This window comes from Pinus tabuliformis, chromosome Q (genome assembly GCF_031772625.1).
Source record: "Pinus tabuliformis cultivar Carrire ecotype Pingquan chromosome Q, CPIR1, whole genome shotgun sequence".
Taxonomy (NCBI): Eukaryota; Viridiplantae; Streptophyta; class Pinopsida; order Pinales; family Pinaceae; genus Pinus; species Pinus tabuliformis.
In genome coordinates this window covers 1146495231-1146506791 of record NC_142296.1, presented here as the reverse complement: position 1 = coordinate 1146506791, position 11561 = coordinate 1146495231, and positions in this window count along the sequence as shown.

The following is an 11561-nucleotide window of genomic DNA, read 5'->3' as shown; positions in this document are numbered from 1 at the left end:
TGGCTCAGGGAGGTTTTGCTATATGGAATTGAATTTCAATATGTTCTTTTTTTAATTAATATGTCACTGTACTAATTTACTTCACTATTTTTTTTGTGCTTGATAATTAGGTACAACACTAGCATGCTGCCTTCAAAAAGGAAGAAATTGCATTGCAATTGAGAAAGATCCATTACAATGCAATTTCATTCAGCAAAGAATTAATGCTCTTCAATTTCTTCCAGATGCAATGCAAGAAATTGGGTTGAAGAAAGGGGACTTTAGTGAATCACGTGTGGCAAAAAAGGCAAAGGAACCCCAACCACCATTACATGGTATGTTTGGAAAGACATACATTGGGAGATTCGCAGACATCAAAGACCCATTAGAAGAGGAAAATGAGCAAAATGAAGCAAAAAATATTATGGAAAAAGACAATGATGAAACTCTAGAGGACGAAGAGTTTGGATTACGTGACATTGTTGATTAAATTTAAGTTATTCTTGGAAATCAAGTTTTGCAATGTTTTGACTCTGACATTTTATGAAAAGAATAATCAATCAATTAAAGTTGTTATGTGTTCAATATTTGTAATTTGTTATTTTCGCATTGTTTTTTAAGTTAATTATTGTTTTTTGAAAAAAAAAAACGATTATTGTTTTTTTTTTACATGAAATTCATTAAAAAACTATTATTTGACCATTTTTAGTTAAAATTTTTGTATAAAAATTGTGATTTTGACATGTTAATTCTAGCAAAATATTATCAAAACGTGTAGTTTTTTTGTTATTTTTATGTTAAAAATGGTTATTTTTATGTCCATTGTTATAAAATATTGTTTTTTAGAAACAATTATTTCATGTGGATTGAAAAATTAATTAAGGATGTATAAATATGTAGATTATCTAAAATTCAAACTATCGACTTTCTAATTTAAAAATGCAAAACAATAAAAACCCCACTACAAAAAAAAAATAAAATAAAATAGAAATCAAGAAAATATGAAGAAAACAACCACTTCAAAAACTATCAAATTTAGAAAATAATTATTTACATTTCATACACTAGAAAATTTAAAGTTAAAAAATAGGTTTTTTAAAAAAACGATGTGATGCAGAATACTCACTTTTTTAAATCAACATGAAAATCACTACCATTCTAAAATGTAATGCACATGAAAAAAATTAAAGTTCCAAAAACTATGCTCTAAAAAAAACATGTGTGTTCTGCATCACCCATTTTCAAAATCAGGTCATTTTTTTGCTATCTCTACGAAACGGGTAACAATATCAGTTCTCGTTTCAAAGTTTACATTGTTTGCTGGATATAGGAAGCAATTCAATTCTTTTGCTACCTTACAATGAATAAAATTGTTGGTACTTCCTGAATTAATCAACACTATTACCTTTTTCTTCTTGATTTGTCCTTCTATCTTGATGGTTTGGGGAGTGGTAATTCTCGCTAATGCATTACAATATATGGTCGGATTCATTTCTTCTTTATCTAGGCTTTGTTCCTGGAGTATATCCTCTTCTTTTGACCTTTCTTGCTCATTTTCTTCTTCCTCTTCACAATCTATGTAGAATAATTTCTTCTCAGCACACTTATGACCTTTAGTGTATTTGCTATCACAACTGTAACAAAGCCCTTTTGCTCTTTTTTTTTCCAATTATTGTGGTGTCAACTTTATAGGTTGTGGAAGACTAGGGGCAACAACACTTCCATCTTTATAGTTGTGAGTGGTATGCTTCCTTGTTTCCATAATTTTGCTTTCCATTTTTCTTGCTAACCTAAATTCCTTCTCTAATGAATCAGGTTCCCAAAGGCAAACATCATGTTGGATATTATCCTTTAAAGTCCCTATGAACACATCAATCATATGCTCCTCTGGAATATTTTTTACCCTTATGTTCAATTTTTGGAACTCTTCAATGTGCTCCATTATTGAACCCTTTTGTTTGAGACTTATCAATTGGCTAAAAAAAGTGTTGCTTTTTGTATCCTCATAATGTGCTGTCAATTCTTCCATAAAAATTGTCCAAGTGATAATTTGTTTATGAGAGCAAAACCAGTGATACCATACAAATTGATTTGGTTCCAAATATAAAGTTGCAATACGTACCTTTTGTGTGTTTTCCACATTATTGAGATCAAAAAATTGTTCCATCTGTAATATCCATGTTGCGGGATCCTTGCCATCAAACTTGCTCATATCGATTTTTGGAATATGGTGGGTCTTCGATCCAACATTAGAGTCTATGAAATCATGATTAACATTTATTTTGTTCGCATCATGAGTTTCCTATACTACCCTTTCACCATTTGTAAGTATTTCTTGTAGAAAATTTGTCAAATCTGGCATGTTTGTCTTCAAATCTGCCATGTCTCTCTTCAAATTTGTCTTCAAATATATCTTCAAATCGTCCATCTTAGCTTCCACGCCATTCATATTAGCTTCCACGCCGTTTAGCTTATATTCCACGCCATTTATCTTAGCTTCTGTTAGCTTTTGTGAGAGTGACATTCGTTGCATTTGGTCTTGTAAGTTTGATATATCATGTAGCATTTCTTCCTCTTCTTCATGAGTCATGCTAGAACTTTCAAGTTGCTTACTAGGTGTTTGCATTTTCTTTCATCGGGGCATCAGTTACCGATAATAATGCTCTACTATGCCCTTTGAATTCCTTCAAAATAATTTTTCAAACCAAGCTTAAGCAAAAATTTAAAAAAATCTACACACCTTTTTTCACTTTGTAGGAGCTCGATATTGCCTCTGATGTGTCTCTGTAATTTCAGATTATCCAGTTCTAAAATTGTGACCTACAGTAACCCTCTGTGTCCTCTTTCCAATGCCACCAGTCTGATCCAAATTAGATTCTCCAAGGAAGAGTTATGCCAAATCTCCCACAATGACCTGATTATAGACTACTTCAGTAGAGTGAACTTGTGCGACATGCCACGTGTCCCTGTTTCAACCTTTGGCTCTGAAAAATATATACAAGAAACTATAGTTCGTCCTCTTTCTGTACCTTCTTATGAAACTTCAATCTGATGCTCAGAGAGAAAGTTATGATGATTTTCCCTAGGTCCCTTATTTGGAATGTAATTCAAGAGTCTACAAAAAGACCAACTTCCTCAGATCATATCTCCAAAAATATAGTGCGAAAAGCTCTGAAATTTGGATCCAAGGTTCAGTACGATTTTGTCTCAAATGGGTTTTTTTTCTCACTTCTGAAACATCACAGAAAAAAGTTATAGCGAAAATTCCACGATGACCTATTTGGAGCAGCGAAACCCTAGAATCTAAAGCTCTGATACCAAATGTTATGAAACTAGCTCGCAAAAAGATAGAAAAGATAGTTCAACGCCTTAGAATTCAGCCTCTTCAAGCGGGCAACCTCCTTTACATTACACAAATGAATGATTCTTTGATGATTCAAATGACAAAACCTCCTTTGCATATATAGGAGTCTAAGGAGTCACAATATAACCTAGTCAACCTAACAATAATAATATAAATGCACAAAAATAACAATATGGGGACAATAGGGGCACAACAATATTAGTAAGGGATATAACTACAATAGTAATGGGGTAATCACTAGTATTATAGGGACCTAACACACCCAATGTTGATCATGTTGATGCCTATAATTGGAATTGGAATTGGAATTATCCAAGATGTTGTGCACTTTCTAGTGGATGTGTTGGACAAGTTCAATAAATCGGATTGCTTTATCAGCCTTGAATTGTACATGCGTGGATTCTTCTTGTGTAGTTGAAAAAGGGAATGCAACATTAAGGGGACATAATGGTTAGAATCATAGGCCCACTTCAAAGGGGCTATGGCCAATCGAGCTATGGATAGCCCTATTATATTTGTATTACACAGAGGGAACACTCTCACCCCATGTCTGTGTATGCTTAGATTTATACCTGTATAATATGTGTACAATCATCTTGTTGACGACCTTTGTCTGGCCATCAGTCTGGGGGTGGAATGTAGTCAACTTGGTTAGTCTAGTGTTGAAAAATGACCAAAGGCTCTACCAAAATGCGTTTAAGAACCTATTATCCCCATATGATATAATGGTTTGTGACATAATCGTTCAAAGAAGAGACTGGCAGTGTTGTGATACTCTTCCTGCAGGTAGATAATATGGCCATCTTAGAAAATTTGTTTACGACCACAAATACAATTGTTACCATTCTTTGTAGAAGGAAGGCCAGACATATAGCCTATGGAGATGGATTCCCAGGGTCGGTTGGGAGTAGAAAGAGGAGTATAAAAGCCTTGCTTCTTAATAGTTGGCTTGGTGATGACATAGGCAATGCAAGATTTGTCCAATAAAAATACTTTTGTAGTATGGCCACAATTTTCTCCAAACCAAAGTGTCCTATGACCTGACCATAGTGCGCCTCCCAAATAAGCTTGGCACACTTGCTTGAAGGAACCCAAAGGTGGTCCAAGTAGTATAATAATTCATCCTAGATGTGGAATTCTAGAACTTGCTTACCATCCACTATCATCTAGTATGTGGTGGCGAACTCTAGATCATTTTTATATAATTGCGACCATTCAGAGGTATCGTAGCCTCAAGAGTTGAGAAAAGTGGTCATTGCTACAACTTGTGGCCAATTAAGGTAATATGCAGCATGATTGATGTTTCCCTTATTATACTTGGTATTCAAATGGAATTGTTACAAATATGTGGACCACTTCTGATGGAGATCATTATGCAACTTCCCTTGGGTGTGTATAAACTGCAGGGGTTGGTGATCTATGTGGATGATCATCTCTTTCCCTAGAATGTAATGTTTCCATTGTCAGAAAGTCTACATAATGGAACACATCTTCTTATCATAGATGGGATAGTTTTGAATTGTGTCAGAAATGTCTCACTATGATAGGCCACTGGATGCCCTTTTGGATAAGAATTGTGCCAATAACATAGTCAGAGGCATCTGTCTTGATTTCAAATGTTGATGTAGGTTTGGAAATGTGAGTATAGGTGCATAGCAAAGGTATTGTTTTAACTCAACGAATTCCTTCTATTGGGACTCATACCAGGAAAAATTTACTTTCACTCCACCCTTGGTAACCTAACTCAAAGGCCAAGTGATATGGGATAATCCCAACACCAATCTTCGATAAAAATTGGCAAGGCCCAAAAAGCTTCAAAGCACTGTGAGATTCATTGGGGATGGCCAATCTCGAATGACTTGGATCTTAGCAAGATACACATGCATTCCTTGCTCATCTATGATGTAACCTAGATATTGTGTAGAAATTTTGAATAATTAAGTACTTATTCACAGAGATTATCCCGATTATACACTATTACAGAATACATGCATAATACATAAACTCCTCTACATTGATCATCAATTTAGCAGCATCAAAAACAATGAAATATCAATAGCATGCACATATTAACACAGTATGTAACCCGGGGAAAGCTTACAGCTGAAAACCCCACAGTGTCTGTATATTAATGATTGAGAACATGTAACATTACATAGTACAATACTCCTCACAAGTATCCAGCACTATCTCCACCTGTTACATACAAACTAGCTCAGATCTGATGCCTCAAATCTCCCCCACTGTTTGCCTGCCTCCACTGCACAATCCTGCAAGAGAATGAATGATGAATCACTGATCCAAAATCATGTGAGCACAAGCTATAATTGCCTTGGTATTGGCCCACACTGTGCAGTCTTCATTGGCATTACTCAATCCATGCATGTGCAAAATCTCATGCACAACTGATAGTCACAACTCACCCTTTCACTTACCTCTAACACCTGTCTCTGTTGAACTATCCATGCACTGAGTTAATTGATGTATTCTTTAGTTTCTTTATGATTTAATAATTAGTGAATTAATTAATAATCAATTCACACAATTCATCACTAGTGTATTCTTTAGTTAGACTAAATACAACTAGTTCAACTAAGTCAAACTGAACACAACTCCATCAACTCCACATCCAACTCTACAGAACTCACATGCATGAGTTCTAACTGAAGTCCTCCATGCATAGCTCAACTAACACATAAGAAACCACGTTATTCCTTTTGTCAGCTGCATGTGCCACATCCGTAGCTCGAACTGAAGTGCTCTAGGAGAATAAGATAATGTTTAGAGTCCAAATATTACTAAGGGCTAATAATATTTGACTGTTTCTATTTTTACCCCGGTAGTCTAAAAATAGTTGAAAGAATAACTTCGACGTAAATCACATGTAGACAGACATTTGTCGACGCGTTTCGAACCAACAAGTATGGTTCATCATCAAGACAAGTTGAAGAAACAGATCCAGCTTAGCATGTTAAATAGTCTGAGCAGAGACTCCAACAGCTAAATTGGCCAACGGCTAATTTTGACCTTAAGACCCAAGTCAAATTATTATTCATTAATTTAATATTATTATTATTTTTAATATTAATACATAAAATATTTTTAATGGTTAGTTTTAAAAATTAATTAATTTATTTATTAATAATTATTAATATATATATATATATATATATATATATATATATATATATATAAAGTTATAATATTAGGTTATTAAGATAAAATTAGGATTAAAAAATAAATAAAATACTTTTAGTGGTTAGTTTAAGAAGATAATTTACTTATTTATTTAAATTATTTAATAATTATTGTTAATATAATACATATATATATATATATAATAATAGGTTGTTAAGGATGAGAATAATTTTAATGGTTAGCATAAAAAGTAATTTATTAATAATCTCATATATATATATATATATATTAATTAAAATCATAAAGTTAGGGTTAAAAATATAAATAAATAAAATAATTTAAATGGTTAGTTAGAAAAGGTAATTTATTTAATTAAATTAAATTATTTATTATTATATATTAATAATATAGTCTTAATATAGGTAATTTTTTGTCTAATTAAATTATTTATTAAATATAATCAATATTATATTAGTAATATAGCCTTGATATTAATATATTAATAATATTAGTAGTCAAATTATTATTTATTAATTTAATATGATTATTATTTTTAATATTATTATTATTATTTATGGAAATAAGTTAAATTAGGTGAAAATATATAGATAAATAAAATACTTTTAATGGTTAGTTTTAAAAACTTTAATTTAATTTATATATTTAAATTATTTATTAATAAATATATATATATATATATATATATATATTAAAATTATAATATTAGGTTATTAAGATAAAAGTTGGGTTTAAAAAATAATAAATAAAATACTTTTAGTGGTTAGTTTAAAAAGATAATTTACTTATTTATTTAATAATTATTGTTAATATTATATATATATATATATATATATATATATAATTAAAATTATAATAATAGGTTGTTAGGGACGAGAATAAAAGTAATTGATTAATAATCTCATATATATATATTAATTAAAATCATAAAGTTAGGGTTAAATTAATAAATAATAATTTGACTACTAATATATTAATATCAAGACTATATTACTAATATAATATTAATTATATAATTAGACAAAAAAATTACCTATATTAAGACTATATTATTAATATATAATAATAAATAATTAAATTAAATTAAATAAATTACCTTTTCTAACTAACTATTTAAATTATTTTATTTATTTATATTTTTAATCCTAACTTTATGATTTTAATTTATATATATATATATATATATATTTGTGTGATTATTAATAAATAAATTAATAAATTACTTTTTAAACTAACCATTGAAATTATTCTCGTCCTTAACAACCTATTATTATTATTATATATATATATATATATATATATATATATATTATATTAACAATAATTATTAAATAATTTAAATAAATAAGTAAATTAGCTTCTTAAACTAACCACTAAAAGTATTTTTTTTATTTTTTAATCCTAACTTTTATCTTAATAACCTAATATTATAACTTATATATATATATATATATATATATATATATATAATTATTACTAAATTAATTTTTAAAACTAACTATTAAAAATATTGTATGTATTAATATTAAAAATAATAATAATATTAAATTAATGAATAATAATTTGACCTGGGTCCTAAGGTCAAAATTAGCCGTTGGTCGATTTAGCCGTTGGAGTCTCTACTCAGACTATTTAACATGCTAAGCTGGATCTGTTTCTTCAACTTGTCCTGACGATGAACCACACTTGTTGGTTCGAAACGCGTCGACAAATGTCTGTCTACATGTGATTTACGCCGAAGTTATTCTTTCAACTATTATGGATCACAGAAGCCTTAATTCAACTAGTCTAAAAATAGACTCTGATCACTCCACTGTGAACCAAAAATAGAAGTCCATCTATTTTTCCCAACATGACCAATCATCCATAAACAACATACTGCAACTCATAGACCATGATCCATATGTCTAAAAATAGACTTTGCGCCAAAAATAGCTTGCGGATCCACTTAGTGAAGGCGACTCCTTTCCACTAAGCTCCATCATCTTGTTGCATTTTCAACACTCCCTCTCAACAAGATATGGATTATCTGCAACCCCTATCCTTCAACTCTGGAATGTTTTGCATGCAATACATTTGCCCGGTCCACTTGCTCCAACAACACTTCGAACAAAAACGCTCCCAACTGACCACTCTGTTGGGCTAGGAACATACTCTGATGCTGAAGCTCTACCTGCTGCTGACAAGTGCTCCCTCTCTGACATTTGTGCTACTACAACATCTCCATGCATCTCGCACCATTGCACACCTCTCTGTGCCACTTAGCACTGTGCAAAACACTTGTGCCTCTCACATTGCTGCAGCCTGTTAGCTATGCGCTGTCCTGGGATTCCCTACACTATCGCTCTCTCTGCCACTTCATATGCATCTGTCTCTACCTAATCAATCAATTCCTACTACTCCACATCGGGGCTCTCGTAGCAAGGTCTCATCCAAGAGGTTGGGTACCTCAAGGATCCTGCCCCTCCTCCTTGGGACAATCAATCCACATCACCCCACCTCCTACCTGGAGGTATGGCTGCATGCAATCCCTCAGCCCACCTGGCTCGAAGTTTCCCCCTACTAGAGGTCTCTGCATGAGTAGATGTCTCTACTCGATCTCCTCTCAACTTCCCTTGTTGTGGCTGCTCCACAACCTCCTGAAGCTGTTGCACCAATCGTGGCTCCTCCATAATCGTCTGAGACTTCTTCTGGCTCTGCATGTTGAGAGGTAATATACGCTCCCTCTCAACCACCAAGTCTCCATCAGTTGCCTTGATGCTCAAGGCTTTGCATGCATCTACATGCAACTGATAAAGGTTCCTGACTCGAACCCCTATCTTTCGGGTTTCTCCAGTTGTCTTGCTACGCAGGAAAGCCTTTCCCTCGCTGAAAACAACATCATATCCCTTGTCTTCTAACATCGCCACAGAGATAAGATTCTTCTTCAATCTTGGAACATGCATCACTTCCTTCAATACGAAGGGTTTACCAGACTCCCTCTTAAAGGAAATGGTACCGATACCGGTCGCACTGTATCTACCATCATCACCCATCTCGATGTGCACTCCAAGATCTTTCTCCTCTAGATCAGAAAACAAATCTCGATCTCCTGTCATGTGAAAAGACGCACCGTTGTCCAAGAACCATACCGATCCCATCACACTTGATGCCAAGCATGCGATCAATGAAAAATCCAACTCAAACTGCGAGGCTAAGGCCTCTCCCACTGCAGATCCAACATCTTGCTTATTTTTCTTCTTCTCCAGACAATCTGTGGCATCTCCATTCTTATGCTTTGATTTTTATGAGTTTATCCTTGATCGCCATTCCACCAGCTCAAAAACTCAACTGCCTCTGATCTAAAATTCGTGAGAACAAAGTATTTCTTGTACAGAGATTGACTGTATGGGCTTTTACCGGATATCTCACCTTCCAAAGGAAGGATGAATCCAGAGGCTACCTGGCCCGATTACAGACTCTGCCTGAAGAAATAAAATGTAAACACTTTCTGAATAATAGATCCGATGATCAATCCTCGTTTTGATATCCTGTAGAACTTTTTCTACAAATCAAAGAGCTCTGATAGAAATTTTGAATAATTAAGTACTTATTCATAGATATTATCCCGATTATACACTATTGCGGAATACATGCATAATACATAACCTCCTCTACGTTGATCATCAATTTAGCAGCATAAAAAACAATGAAACATCAATAGCATGCACACATTAACACAATATGTAACCCGGGGAAAGCTTACAGCTAAAAACCCCACACTATCTGTATATTAATGATTAAGAACATGTAACATTACATAGTACAATACTCCTCACAAGTATCCAGCACTATCTCCACCTGTTACACACAAACTAGCTCAGATCTAATGCCTCAAATCTCCTCCATTGTTTGCCTGCCTCCACTGCACAATCCTGCAAGAGAATGAATGATGAATGGCTGATCCAAAATCATGTGAGCACAAGCTATAATTGCCTTGGTATTGGCCCACACTGCGCAATCTTCATTGGCATTACTCAATCCATGCATGTGCAAAATCTCATGCACAACTAATAGTCACAACTCACCCTTTCACTTACCTCTAACACCTGTCTCTATTGAACTATCCATGCACTGAGTTAACTGATGTATTCTTTAGTTTCTTTATGATTTAATAATTAGTGAATTAATTAATAATCAATTCACACAACTCATCACTAGTGTATTCTTTAGTTAGACTAAATACAACTAGTTCAACTAAGTCAAACTAAACACAACTCCATCAACTCCACATCCAACTCCACAGAACTCACATGCATGAGTTATAACTGAAGTCCTCCATGCAATAACTCAACTAAAACATAAGAAACCACGTGATTCCTTTTTTCAGCTGCATGTGCCACATCCGTAGCTCGAACTGAAGTGCTCCAAGAGAATAAGATAATGTTTAGAGTCCAAATATTACTAAGGGCTAATAATATTTGACTGTTTCTATTTTTAGCCTGGCAGTCTAAAAATAGACTCTGATCACTCCAATGTGAACCAAAAATAGAAGTACATCTATTTTTCCCAACATGACCAATCATCCATAAACAACATACTGCAACTCATAGACCATGATCCATATGTCTAAAAATAGACTTTGCGCCAAAAATAGCCTGCGGACCCACTTAGTGAAGGCGACTCCTTTCCACTAAGCTCCATAATCTTGTTGCATTTTCAGCACTCCCTCTCAACAAGATATGGATTATCTGCAACCCCTATTCTGCAACTCGGGAATGTTCTGCATGCAACACATTCGCCCGGTCCACTTGCTCCAACAACACTTGGAACAAAAACACTCCCAACTGACCACTCTGTTGGGCTAGGAACATACTCTGATGTTGAAGCTCTACCTGCTACTGACAAGTGCTCCCTCTCTGACATCTGCGCTACTGCAACATCTCCATGCATCTCGCACCATTGCACACTTCTCTGTGCCACTTAGCATTGTGCAAAACACTTGTGCCTCTCGCATTGCTACAGCCTACTAGCTATGCGTTGTCCTGGGATTCCCTACACTGTCGCTCTCTCTGCCGCTTCA